Raw genomic sequence first — 14,049 nt, forward strand, 5'->3', positions numbered from 1 at the left:
ATTTATGGGCTTTTAATTCAACACTATCAAACTATTTTATGTTAAAATACTCAACATGTTTAATTCATCCCAATTACAAGCAATATAAACAGCATATATGGTTAATATTTTCTCTTTACCTTTGTTAGATTACATTTAAGAATTGAACCTTGTGCGGGAACGGCAGGAGTAGAAACACAGAACTCACTCTTGCACTCACACTTACACACAATCTCTCTCTCACACGCCTGCACGCACACAAATGTCCTCATAAACCATGCTTACATTGTAATACCCATGTCATTAAACACATTTGTGTCCTCATAAACCATATACATGAACACACACACACACACACACACACACACACACAAACAGCAGGCCCTGACAGGAGGAGGACATAGTAAAGGTACACAGGACCTACAATTTCCACACTTTTATTAGCCCCGGGTCCAGTGGACCCGAACATCCTGTGTGTAATATAAATGTGTAGGGGGGGTGTACAGTGTGTGGTTATTGAGAATGTGTTCTGATATATATTCTTCACAGAAAATGAGCCAAGGGCAATGAGTCTGAGTTTTAATTAATGGTATCATTTTTCTTTTGATAAAAAATGTAAACGGGTCCCACAGACCCGAACACCATACATGGGTTAATATTGGCCCTGCATTTTCTCATTTATTATGACTCCTGCATACAACACGAAGTACAGTTCAGTGTTATGACCTCCCAAATAATCTAGGGGTCTAAAATTGACATTAAAAAGAAATACATAAGTGTGCTGTACAAAGAACCACATGCCCAGATGACAGTCGTGCGACAAGCGGATACATTTATTCAATGCAAAGGCAATATAAGTAATGTGTAATAATGGTGAAGCAGAAACAAGATTATAGATAATATGTATACCACAGTCACCAGTCACCAACCCAGTAACCTGTCAGCACTACACTTCCCAGCATCCCTCCTGGTCCCCACCTGCACTCAGTCAGCCATCACCACACCTAATGCTGATCATCACCAGTTACTGATCCCTGCTCCTGCACTCCCTCATCAACACTGCCTATCTATGGAAGCCCGTTTCCGCCACATTGAGTAAAAAAATTAAGATTCAAGTCATAATAATGAGAAACTTTCTCATAATAATGACTTATTTTCTCGCACCTCATCAACATACATGAAAAGAACTGTTACAACAATCTATAAATGATGCTAGTAGCATTTGTGAGGTTACCTTAAGCTTAAATGCTGAATTGACTTCAATTACCCAGACCTTCTCTTAAATTAGCAAAAGCGGTCTTCAACTTCAGCCACCACCATTGAAATGATCCTATGCCACGTCTAAGGACCTGCATGAGTGTAAACTATGATAGACAACTATTCCACATCAGCAAAGCCTCACGGCTTCAGAGTAAAACTGAATCCAAAACTTCTATACATTTTGTGCCATTAAGGCAACAAACGTCATGTTCCTAATTATATTAATACGTTTTGTTATGGTCTCCACAGGAATTAAGGGAATCACCTCATGGTCTCAGCTGGTTCTTGAAAGCCCATCCCATTAGCTCTTTATAAAATAATATAATTTTCCTCTAGTTGCATCAGGTTGGTGGACACTTTTCACAATGAAATACAAGCCGCAGTTGCTGGTGATCAGATATGGAGGAGCTCAGATTTTTTTGGGCAAACTGCTGTAACTTCTCACAGATCATCCCTCCTTAATGATGCTGTTGGCCTAACAATCATCCGCTCAACTCTCATACCCATCTCACATATATAGTTACCCCTGCCTTAGGTTGTCCTCTTACCCATCATTAAGAAATCAGATCTTTCCAATTACAAAATCTTTGACAGTTTTCTTCAACAGAGTCAGGTATGTTCTGGAGCTTAGTTTGAATAACTCCAGGGCAAAACTAAAAGTTTACAAAATGCAGTATCAAATAAATCAAAAGCAGAAGCCGGCACAATACTATTTTGGGTATTAGCTCTGACTAAAGTTTGGTGAAGCCCAACTTAGTCCTTAGTGTATTCTTCACATATCATCACTAATCTAAGATTATTATTGGCAAAATAAAAAAAAAGATACAGATTTTTCTTCAGGACATACCGCAATTAAATATTGAAATAGTTGAAATAGAGAATAAGGAAGAAATTGAGTCTGCTTACTTCAGTTATGTTTAATTTAACATGACAATATCTTAAAAAATATATAATTTAATAGGTGGTGCAAAAAACAAGCCAATCACTCTCCATATTAATATTGAAAATATTAATTTGTTTACCGGTAGTCTACTTTAAAAGTAGAAATGTCTCAGTAGAAAAGCAGGAAGCACGAAACGCCTCGGTTACGACTGTAACCTCGGTTCCCTGAAGAGGGAACTCCCGTTGCGTCGAAAAGCTGACGCTATGGGAACGCTTTGCGTGATGACGTCTTGAAGCACATGTAAAATCAGTCCAATGGTGTGGCGGAACGTCAGAGGCGGGTGACGTCACGTACCAGGAAGCTATAAAAGCCGGCCCGAAACAGAAAACGAAAGCTTCGTAAAGTCTGAAGTCGCGCTGACAGGCATGAAGGAGATATGGCAAGGCGACGCAACGCTCGTTCCCTCTTCAGGGAACCGAGGTTACAGTCGTAACCGAGGCGTTCCCTTTCAAGGGAACTCCCGTTGCGTCGAAAAGCTGACGCTATGGGAACGTCTATACCAACGCCTCCATAGCTACAAATGTCTGTCCTGTGTGTAATCATGTGAGCAGCACTAAGAAGACAAAACATGAGACCCTAGAGTAGAGTCTAAATCCAGAGAGTAGAACCTGACGAAGGTGTGCGGTGAGGACCAGCCTGCCGCATCACAGACGTCCTGTAACGATACTCCTGATATAAGGGCCTTAGAGGCCGCCATACTCCTAGTAGAGAGCGACCGGACAGCCAAAGGAGAAGGCTTGTCCAGCCGCCTCATAAGCCAGTGAGATAGTCTCAACCACCCACTTGCTCATCCTTTGCTTAGACACTGGACCTCCCTTGTTAGGGGAGCAAAAGTCACTTTTACGCCACAGGGCAGCTCTGTGGACATACGCGTCTAACGCCCGAACAGGGCAAAGCAAATTATTCGCCTCCTGGTCCGATTTCGAAAGGGAGGAAGACCTCCAAGTGCCACGAAGGAAACGAGATACCAAGGGGTCTTTCCCCACAGACATTCCACCCAAAGGACTGTGGTAAGCACCTATGGCCGCCACATAGACCTTTAAAGTGGACGGGGTCAGACCTGCAGTGAACCGTTCCTGCAGGAACTCCAGCACTGTACCAATTGGGCAGTGGACTGGGTCCAACCGACGGTCACTACACCAAGAAGTGAATACTCTCCACTTCAGGGCATAAAGTTTCCTCGTGGAGGGAGCTCTGGACTGTAGAATGGTCTCAACAACCTCGGTTGAGAGACCTGACTCTATGAGCTGGGCCCCCTCAGAAGCCAAGCCCACAGGTTCCACAGTTCTGGCCGAGGGTGAAATATCGAGCCCTCTGCCTGGGACAGAAGGTCCCTCCTGACGGGTAACTCCAGAGGATGCCCGTCGAGGAGGGACACAATATCGGGAAACCATACTCTGCCCGGCCAGCGCGGGGCTATAAAAAGCAGGCAAACCCGGTCCCTGCGAACTCTTTCCAGAACTCCCGGGAGCAGAGCAACTGGGGGAAAGGCGTACAGACGTAGCCTCGGCCACGTCTGTACCATAGCATCCAGTCCCAGAGGAGCTGGATGCGTGAAGGAGAACCAAAGTGGACAGTGAGACGTCTCTCGAGACGCAAACAGATCCACTTATAATTTCCATATCAGCTCCACCACCTCGGGGGTGGAGCCACCATTCCCCGGGCCTCGGCCCCTGTCTCGACAGAGTGTCTGCTCCTATATTCTGGACCCCGGGGATGTAGGCTGCCTTGAGTGACAGCAACTTCCCCTGGGACCACAAGAGGATATGGCATGCCAGCGCAAACCCCCTTGATATAGGCGACTACCGACGTGTTGTCCGTATGTACTACACATGGTGTCCCCTGAGACCTGTGATAAAGCTCCTCAGAGCCCGGAAGACAGCTAACATCTCTAGGCTATAGAATGCCAGGAACGATGATGGTCTTCCCACAGACCTTGAGATGAGCGACCCTCAGGATCGCTCCCCAACCCGTGAGGGAAGCATCCGTCGTTAGCAGTTTGCGACGACAAGGAGCTCCCAGCACTGGGCCCTGGGACAGGAACCAAGGTTTCTTCCACATAACCAAGGCACATAGGCATCACCGCGTGACCTTGATTGTGCGAAATGGGTTGCCCCTCGGGGAAAAACCCTCTGGTCCTGAGCCACCACTGCAGGGGCCTCATGTGCAGCAGTCCAAAAGGTATCCCGTTGGAAGCTGCTGCCATGAGACCCAACAGTCTCTGGAACTGTTTGACAGTGAGTAGCTGGCCTAGCTTTACACTTCTCACAGCTGCCAGGATGGAATCGAAGCGTGGCGATGACAGGCGCGCCTGCATCGACACTGAATCCCAAACCACGCCTAAAAAAGTGGTCCTCTAAAATGGAGAAAGCACACTCTTCTTGGCGTTCAGCCGTAACCCCAACTCTTTCATATGGGCGAGAACAACATCTCGATGTTGAACCGCCACCTAATGCGACTGAGCTAAAATCAACCAATCGTCGATGTAGTTCGTGATGCGAATACCCCGGAGGCGCAGAGGCGCCAGAGCTGCATCCACGCATTTGGTGAAAGTGCGGGGTGATAAAGCCAGGCCGAATGGAAGAACTCGATATTGGTATGCTTTGCCCCCGAAAGCAAACCTCAGGAACTTCCAATGACACGGACGGATGGAAATATGCGTCCTTGAGGTCTATCGTGACAAACCAGTCCTCGGACCTGATCTGTGGCACGATTTGTCTCAAGGTTAACATTTTGAACTTGAGCTGCATGTACTCGTACAGAACTCGAAGATCTAAAATGGGACGCAATCCCCCGTCCTTTTTTGGAACTATGAAGTACCGGTTGTAAAACCCGGTTTCCCTGTTGGAGGGAGGTACATATTCTATGGCCCCTTTCTCTAACAGAGTGTTTACTTCCTGTTCCATAACCAGAACCTGCTCGGGGCCCACCACTGTGGGCAGGACCCCCATAAACCGCGGTGGGCGTTAATAGAATTGTATCTAATACCCTTTTTCCACGGTCTGCAGGACCCAACGAGAAACATTTGACAGTAGCTTCCACGCTGTCAAAGATTCTACTAGAGGTACCAGTCTCTCGAGACTGGTTTCTGGATTTTGTTGCTGTTGAGTAGTCGGTTCGTCGCCCTGTAACGGCGCACCGGCAGGGAACGACCAAACAGACTGCTCCAGCACCCTCCTCAGAGGGGGCGGGCATCCCGAGGCCACTACGTTTCCGGGTGGACCTTGAGATATGTGCTCGCCGGAGACCGCTGCGCCCTGTAACACCAGAGGCGGCAGGGTTGGCAGAACGGTCCCCTGAGGGCACCGAAGAGAGACGGCACCGTATTTTTCTCCTGCTGTTGAGTAGTCGGTTCGTCGCCCTGTAACGGCGCACCGGCAGGGAACAACCAAACAGACTGCTCTAGCACCCTCCTCAGAGGGGGCGGGCATCCCGAGGCCACTACGTTTCCGGGTGGACCTTGAGATATGTGCTCGCCGGAGACCGCTGCGCCCTGTAACACCAGAGGTGGCAGGGTTGGCAGAACGGTCCCCTGAGGGCACCGAAGAGAGACGGGCACCGTGAAAAGAGGTGTTAACCGCTCTGCTTCGGGGGGACTACCCTCATTTGTCCTGAGCCCTCAGACATCAGGACTTTTTCCCCAGCAGCCTTCTTGGCGGTAATAACGGTCCGCAGATCCGTTTTACCCCTCGAAGACTGCTGGGTTTGAGAGCGCCCTCCGTGTCCCCGAGATTTTTGTGGGGGAGCACGAGAGGACACACTCTGTTTTTGAGTGGCACGAAGTTCAGCGCTCTTTTTAGAGGAGTGAGGCTGCTCCCGCTCAGCAGCCTCAATGAAAGAACGGCGGGGGAGAAGTTTTTGTAATGCAGCTGCCTGTTTAGCAGCTTCCTGAGATTTAGCTACCGCACTGATTACTGCATCACCAAATAAACCAACAGTGGAAACCGGAGCATCTAAGAGAACGTGCTTTTCTTTCTCTTTTATATCGCTCAAATTGAGCCACAGATGCCTCTCAGTGGCCACCAGGGCTGCCATAGACCGCCCGATTGATTTAGCGGTCTCCTTGGTGGCCCTGAGAGACAGATCTGTGGCTCTGCGTAGTTCAGCCACTGTGTCAGGACCAATTCCCCCGCCCTCCTCTAAATCCCCCAATAATTCTGCCTGATAGGCTTGCATAATAGACATCGTATGCAGACACGCTGCAGCTTGACCAGCGGCTGCATACGATTTATGAACCAGAGATGATGTGAATTTTACTGGCTTAGAGGGAAGTGAAGGAGCTTTCAGGGAAGATGCCGTTGCTGGAGAGAGATAGCTCGCAAGCGTCTCCTCCACCTTCGGCATCTCCCCATAACCATATTCTTTATATTTGTGAATGGAAGAATAGTGGGATGTTTGTGGTGCATACACTCTGTATATAACCGGTTTTCCCCACGATTTCGACACCTCGGTGTGGAGATCGGGGAAAAACGGAAGGCTTCTTCGCTGAGGCTGTGTACGAGATGGCAGGAAGCGTTCGTCGAGCTTACTTTTCGAACGAACGTCCTGCCTATCCTCTGGCCACTCAATAGATAATCTGTGAACTGCTCTCGTGACAACATCGAGCAATTCCTCAAAAGCGTGAGACTGAGGTGGCGAATCCTCAGACTCAGCTTCAATACTAACAACGTCCAACTCCTCAGAGCTGGACAATTGCAGTATTGGTGCCTCCATCGGGGGGGAAGAAACCGCAGCGCGTGCTTCCACACCCTGATGAGAGGCACTGGATCTATCAGAAGGATGTTGAGATAAGGCAGAGCCCGTCTCAACATCCACTGATAGATCCATTTGCGAACCCCAGGTCTGTGATTGCCGGACCCGAGCCCTGGGGAACGCGATCGGGATCGGATCACGATCGCGGGATCGCGATCGTGAACCGAGCCAAGCGGGATCGGAGCGAACGCAATGGAAGCGCGTCGCAATGCACACAGTCACCACCCTCGAGTGCTGACTGGGCATGCTCCTCACCCAAACAAACAACACAAAGAGTGTGAGTATCACCTCCCGTTAAATAACGCGGGCAGGGATGGACACACACTCTAAACTGCTGCTTGCTCGCCATACTGAATATATATATATATATATAATATAGACAGACAACACCAAATAACAAGGACAGATTCAACACAGAGCGCAACTGAAGACTCAGAAAGCTTTCGTTTTCTGTTTCGGGCCGGCTTTTATAGCTTCCTGGTACGTGACGTCACCCGCCTCTGACGTTCCGCCACACCATTGGACTGATTTTACATGTGCTTCAAGACGTCATCACGCAAAGCGTTCCCATAGCGTCAGCTTTTCGACGCAACGGGAGTTCCCTTGAAAGGGAACTGTGTGCATTCCCTTACAGATAAAGACACACTTCACACTACGGGTAACTAATCATATATCAGTATCATAATTTCATCATTTGAGGTTTTTTGTGATTAGCATGATTCAGCCTGAGAGAGTTGCTCAGAGTTGCACATCTTTCATAATGTATGATGACATAGATCACACAGTTTGATAAAGACAACATTGCAATGCTAACATAAGATATTTAAACAAGATAACATCAAACAGTTTCTCAGTCCAGCACAGATAAAACACTCACACAGTTGTGAGATTACAGTATTTTCCTTAGGAGAAAAATATGAGAAGGAGACTGTCTGTGAGTTGCTCAGGCTGACACGCATAACTTTGTTAAATGATACTTAATATATCTCTCATTGGAAACCTGATGAAGTTCTCAGTTATGCTTCATGTTGCTGGTTTAAAAGGGTGAGGGTTAATGGATATTTATCTGATGAAGGAATATGAGTTAAGAGCTAATTAAAGGTTTAAAGTTAAAGGTAGACTTACTCAAAGAAGAGCACAACACTGGGAGAAATCAAGAAAAACTTAAAATTGCAATTATCAAACAAAGATGGTTATAGTTACTCCGTTACAACAGAGAAAAATTAAATAAAATATATATTTTGTCTCTGTTTAGCGTCTCGGTTACTATTGAAACCTCCGTTCGCTGATGGAGGGAATGAGACGTGATGTAAATGACTGACACAGGGGTCACAGATCCCTAAACACCTCTGAGACTTCAGATCCCTAAACACCTCTGAGACTTTAGATCCCTAACTCCTCTGAGACTTCAGATCCCTAAACACCTCTGAGACTTCAGATCCCTAAACACCTCTGAGACTTCAGATCCCTAAACACCTCTGAGACTTCAGATCCCTAAACACCTCTGAGACTTCAGATCCCTAAACACCTCTGAGACTTTAGATCCCTAACTCCTCTGAGACTTCAGATCCCTAAACACCTCTGAGACTTCAGATCCCTAAACACCTCTGAGACTTCAGATCCCTAAACACCTCTGAGACTTCAGATCCCTAAACACCTCTGAGACTTCAGATCCCTAAACACCTCTGAGACTTCAGAAAAGGCCAATGAGAATTGGTGAGTGGAATTTGCATGAAAGGATCTGGTGTGCATCCACTCACTCAGCAAGAGCTTGTCCCGGCCATTTCAGCAGACAGTTCAACATTGTGACAGGAGGGACACCACGTCTCATTCCCTCCATTAGGGAACAGAGGTTACTATAGTAACTGAGATGTTCTCTGTCAGTCACTTTGACGTGGTCTCGATTATAGTTGACAGTTGTTCACTTATGGAGAGAGAATTGTGTCTTTATTACATGCGAGAAAATAAATGATGTGGTGGCGCAATGGATAAGACACATGCCTTTGGTGTGAGAGACCCGGGTTCGAATCCACTGTGAGACACCAATGTGTCCCTGAGCAAGACACTTAACCCCTAGTTGCTCCAGAGGCGTGCGACCTCTGACATATATAGCAATTGTAAGTCGCTTTGTATAAAAGCGTCAGCTAAAAATGAATAAATGAAATGATCTGAGAGAAAAAAAAAAAGTTTGAGAGAAAAAGTTGTCACACTGATAGCAAAAAAGCATTTCATGAGAGGAAAAAAAATATTTGAGAGAAAAAGTTTTCATACCAATAGCAAAAATAATCATATTTGAGACTAAAAAAAGTTTTGAGAGAAAGTATTTTCTCATAGAACATAAAAAATAATTTCTGAAAAAAAAAAAAAATCTCTCTCAAAATACTTTGAAAAAAACTCTCAAATATATATATTTTGCTATCAGTGTGAAAACATTTTCTCAAAAAAAAAAAAAAAAGTGTTTCTCTCAAAACGCTTTTCTTTGCTCTCGATGCAATTTCTTGCTCTCGTGTCAGATTTTGCTTTCACTGTGAAAATTGTGTCATGGGCTGGGCCACGTTCCTATTGGCCAGTCGGGTGAGCATCGTCTTGTCTTGGGAGTCGAACTGAATCATTACACCATTGTTTGGTTCACCGGCATAGATGCCGCCTCTGCCTTAGTTGAGCACGGACACTCCAATGTTTGGGTAAGATGATTCACGGTGATCTTAGATGATCACGGACGTATTGCCTGCGAAAATTAATGCGATATGGCTCAGCTTGTCAGTGAACTACGGCTCTGTGTAGTAAATGCCGCTCCATTTGAAAGCAGGTGAAGGCGATTTACTACTAATCAAGGAACCGGCTTTACTGACGAGATGCGAACAATGTCATCCGATATATCGCCCAGGCCCAGCCCTAGTTCATCATACAACCTCCTGTACAGTTTGATCGGACTCAGAATAAACTATTTTGTTTTAAGGTCAATATGATACATTTCCTGTTTAAAACTGAATTATAACCTAAAATGATTGTTATTAATGTGTTTAGCATCTGTATCTCTCACTATAGGTAGGATAGAGCACTATCAGGGTTGTGCCTGAATGCGTTCATATTTTGGGTAAACGTGAACTGAAAGTAGCCTATTACTGCCTGATGAACGATACTGTGAACTCGTTCATTCTGGTGTCTGTGAACATCACGCTCTCTCAGTTTAACTTCGTTCGTGCCAGATTTCTATAGAGCTTTCCAGGCGAAAACCCGGCTTAACGGTCCTCCACGACGGGTTCCGTCAAGAGTGAGTATGTGAGCAAGACGAGTGAGTGTGTGTGTGAGAGTGCAAGAAACAGCGAGTGTGTGCGCGAGTGAGCGACAGTGAGTGTGTGTGTGCGCGCGTGCGAGAGCAATTGTGTGTGTGCGAGTGAGCGATTGTGTGTGCGCGAGTGAGTGAGCGAGCTACAGTGTGTGTGTGTGTGTGTGTGTGTGTGTGTGTGTGCGCGCGAGTGAGTGAGCGAGCTACAGTGTGTGTGTGTGTGTGTGTGTGTGTGTGTGTGCGCGCGAGTGAGTGAGCGAGCTACAGTGTGTGTGTGTGTGTGTGTGTGTGTGTGTGCGCGCGAGTGAGTGAGCGAGCTACAGTGTGTGTGTGTGTGTGTGTGTGTGTGTGTGCGCGCGAGTGAGTGAGCGAGCGAGCACAGTGAGAGTGTGTGTATGTGCGAGTTAATGTGTGCGTGAGACGGCTCGCGGTGACTGGTCGGAAACGTGTAGTCTGACATATTTCTTGTCCATCCACGACATGACAAGATTTTAGGAGTCAAAATCGTGTAATCTGACACAGTGACTATCGTAACAGACACAAAAATCTTGTAATCTGAACCAGGCATATGATCACCGTGAATCATCTTACCCAAACATTGGAGTGTCCGTGCTCAAATAAGGCAGAGGCGGCATCTATGCCGGTGAACCGAACAATGGTGTAATGATTCAGTTCGACTCCCAAGACCAGACGATGCTCACCCGACTGGCCAATAGGAACGTGGCCCCGCCCATGACACAATTTTCACAGTGAAAGCAAAATCTGACACGAGAGCAAGAAATTGCATCGAGAGCAAAGAAAAGCGTTTTGAGAGAAACACTTTTTTTTTTAGAGAAAATGTTTTCACACTGATAGCAAAATATATATTTGAGCGTTTTTTTCAAAGTATTTTGAGAGAGATTTTTTTTTTCTCAGAAATAATTTTTTATGTTCTATGAGAAAATACTTTCTCTCAAAACTTTTTTTAGTCTCAAATATTATTATTTTTTGCTATTGGTATGAAAACTTTTTCTCTCAAATATTATTTTTTCTCTCATGAAATGCTTTTTTGCTATCAGTGTGATAACTTTTTCTCTCAAACTTTTTTTTTCTCTCAGATCATTTATTTTCTCGCATGTAATAAAGACACAATTCTCTCTCCGTAGGGGGACTCTTCGAGAACCACTGGCTCCAAATATTACAGATGTTTTCATAAAACAACTAGGTTAGAAAATCATTCATTAAAATGCATTGATTTTAATGTGTGGATATATATATATAAGTGGTTGGTAACTTGTCATTTACACTTTGAATAAAAGTAAAGACAAATAAATTAAGTAAATGGTTATTTTCAATTAGTGTTGTTGAGATGAAAGTCAATCCATCAGACAAGTTTAAAGGTCGTAGAGAAGTTTTATTGAGGATTAGACAGGTGGAAAAACATGTGCCTTTCTTCCCTCGTCTGTTTTTTCTCATTCACTACTCCCATTAAAAAGTTTTTTAATGCTCAAAAACTGTTAACAGAGTGCTTAAATTCAGTAGACTAGCTGAATCTTGCACATGAAAAGCACTATTGCACACAGAGACATGCATGGAGAAGTGAAGAATATAACATCAAATTAAAGAAATATTGTAAAGATATTTTTAACATTATGCTCATTTAAGGTAAATGATGAGAGACAGTGAAGATATTCTCGTTCATCAGAGTTCATAAAGACAGAGGTTTACATTTTCTATTTGTATTTTGTATTTATTCATCTATTTTATTTTTGGCTTCATGATTGACTCACTTTTTTCTCTTTTTGCACTTGAGAAACAAAGAAAGATGGGAAAGGAGAAGTGAACAAATGATTAGCAAATGAAGCTCTGTGATGCTCTATTCAGCCAGTCATCTGTACTTTACCGTACATAATGTACAGGCAAGTGTTGGAAACACTTCAACATTATATAATGGCTATCGATCAACTTCCCTGTATAGACACAGTTTGGGGGTCTAGACGTAGGATCTAATCTACATGTGACCACAGGAAAAGGCTGGTTGCTCTCAAACTGGTCATCGCCCTTTGGAGTTCCTCCTGCGCGACAAACGTTGTTAATATATTCTTCATTTGCTTGTATGAATGTGTTGAAAGCTTTGCAGTCACTGCCAGGTCTATTTATATGTCTCCTTCTCATTTCTCTGGCACAGTCCTGCACACTCATACCACGACCCACATGCTGATTGACGAAATATTGATGACCGGTTAGAGCATGAGTAGAGAACGACACACACAAGACCAGCAGCAGAATCACAGCAGACTGATGAATCTCCATGACCTGCTGAACAATACACACATCAAAACACCTTTACTGACATTTGACTTAATAAAGCAGTTTGGTTGTGATTAAGAAAATACTGTTGAGACCCTTCTTTTTTTACTTTAACCCAGCTGTGCACTGTTTCGTACACACACGGTTGCAGTCTTGTATTTGTGTTTAAGACAAATTTCTTGCTTTCTATACTTGCTGAGTAAAGTTCTTAAGCTCTTACCTTGTTGTTGTGGTTAAATGAATATTTTATTGTCTTCTTTTGCCTAAAGGCTTTACGGTAATGAACAGCACGGTAATGAACAAACCACAGAAAATACTGATGAAACTTGCTCCAAACACAAGTTTAGACTTCAGTGTTGTCCGTCAGTATCGCTGGAGTTCCCTTTCAAGGGAACTCCCGTTGCGTCGAAAAACTGACGCTATGGGAACGCTTTGCGTGATGACGTCTTGAAGCACATGTAAAATCAGTCCAATGGTGTGGCGGAACGTCAGAGGCGGGTGACGTCACGTACCAGGAAACTATAAAAGCCGGCCCAAAAGAGAAAACGAAAGCTTTCTGAGTCTTCAGTTGCGCTCTGTGTGAAATCTGTCTGTATATTTGGTGTTGTCTGTCTATATCATATATATATATATATTCAGTATGGCGAGCAAGCAGCAGTTTAGAGTGTGTGTCCATCCCTGCCCGCGTTATTTAACGGGAGGTGATACTCACACTCTTTGTGTTTGGGTGAGGAGCATGCCCAGTCAGCACTCGAGGGTGGTGACTGTGTGCATTGCGAGGCGCTTCCATTGCGTTCGCTCCGATCCCGCTTGGCTCGGTTCACGATCGCGATCCCGCGATCGTGATCCGATCCCGATCGCGTTCCCCAGGGCTCTGGTCCCGCCGCTGCCGAGGCACGGCGGCAATCACAGACCTGGGGTTCGCAAATGGATCTATCAGTGGATGTTGAGACGGGCTCTGCCTTATCTCAGCCTCCTTCTGATAGATCCAGTGCCTCTCATCAGGGTGTGGAAGCACGCGTTGCGGTTTCTTCCCCCCCGATGGAGGCACCAATACTGCAATTGTCCAGCTCTGAGGAGTTGGACGTTGTTAGTATTGACGCTGAGTCTGAGGATTCGCCACCTCAGTATCATGCGTTTGAAGAATTGCTTGATGTTATCACTAGAGCTGTCGAGCGATTATCTATTGAGTGGCCAGAAGATAGGCAGGGCGCTCGTTCGAAAAGCAAGCTCGACGAACGTTTCCTGCCATCTCGTGCACAGCCTCAGTGCAGAAGCCTTCCGTTTTTCCCCGATCTCCACACTGAGGTGTCGAGATCGTGGGGGAAACCAGTGTCATATCAAGTGTATACTGCACAAACATCACACTATTCATCCATTCACAATTATAAAGAGCATGGTTATGGGGAGATGCCGAGGGTGGAAGAGACGCTCGCGAGCTATCTCTCTCCAGCAACGGCATCTTCTCTGAAGGCTCCTGCACTTCCATCCAAGCCAGTAAAAGTTACATCTTCCCTGGTTCATAAAGCTTATGCCG

The 14,049-nt window shown here is 45.4% G+C and overlaps 2 long non-coding RNA genes across 2 annotated transcripts in view; one reads left to right on the forward strand and one right to left on the reverse strand.

Moving 5' to 3' along the window:
* Positions 1-14,049, forward strand: part of LOC309476343 — a 216,821-nt gene that overhangs the window by 143,178 nt on the left and 59,594 nt on the right. The window lies entirely within an intron of this gene.
* Positions 11,683-12,886, reverse strand: LOC309476345. Its single transcript, XR_014198028.1, has 2 exons — positions 12,733-12,886; positions 11,683-12,518 (listed from the first exon to the last, which is right to left on the reverse strand). It is a non-coding gene; the product is annotated as an uncharacterized lncRNA (long non-coding RNA).

The sequence above is a fragment of the Leuciscus leuciscus genome (assembly GCF_965113295.1).
Source record: "Leuciscus leuciscus genome assembly, chromosome: 15".
NCBI classification, from domain to species: Eukaryota; Metazoa; Chordata; class Actinopteri; order Cypriniformes; family Leuciscidae; genus Leuciscus; species Leuciscus leuciscus.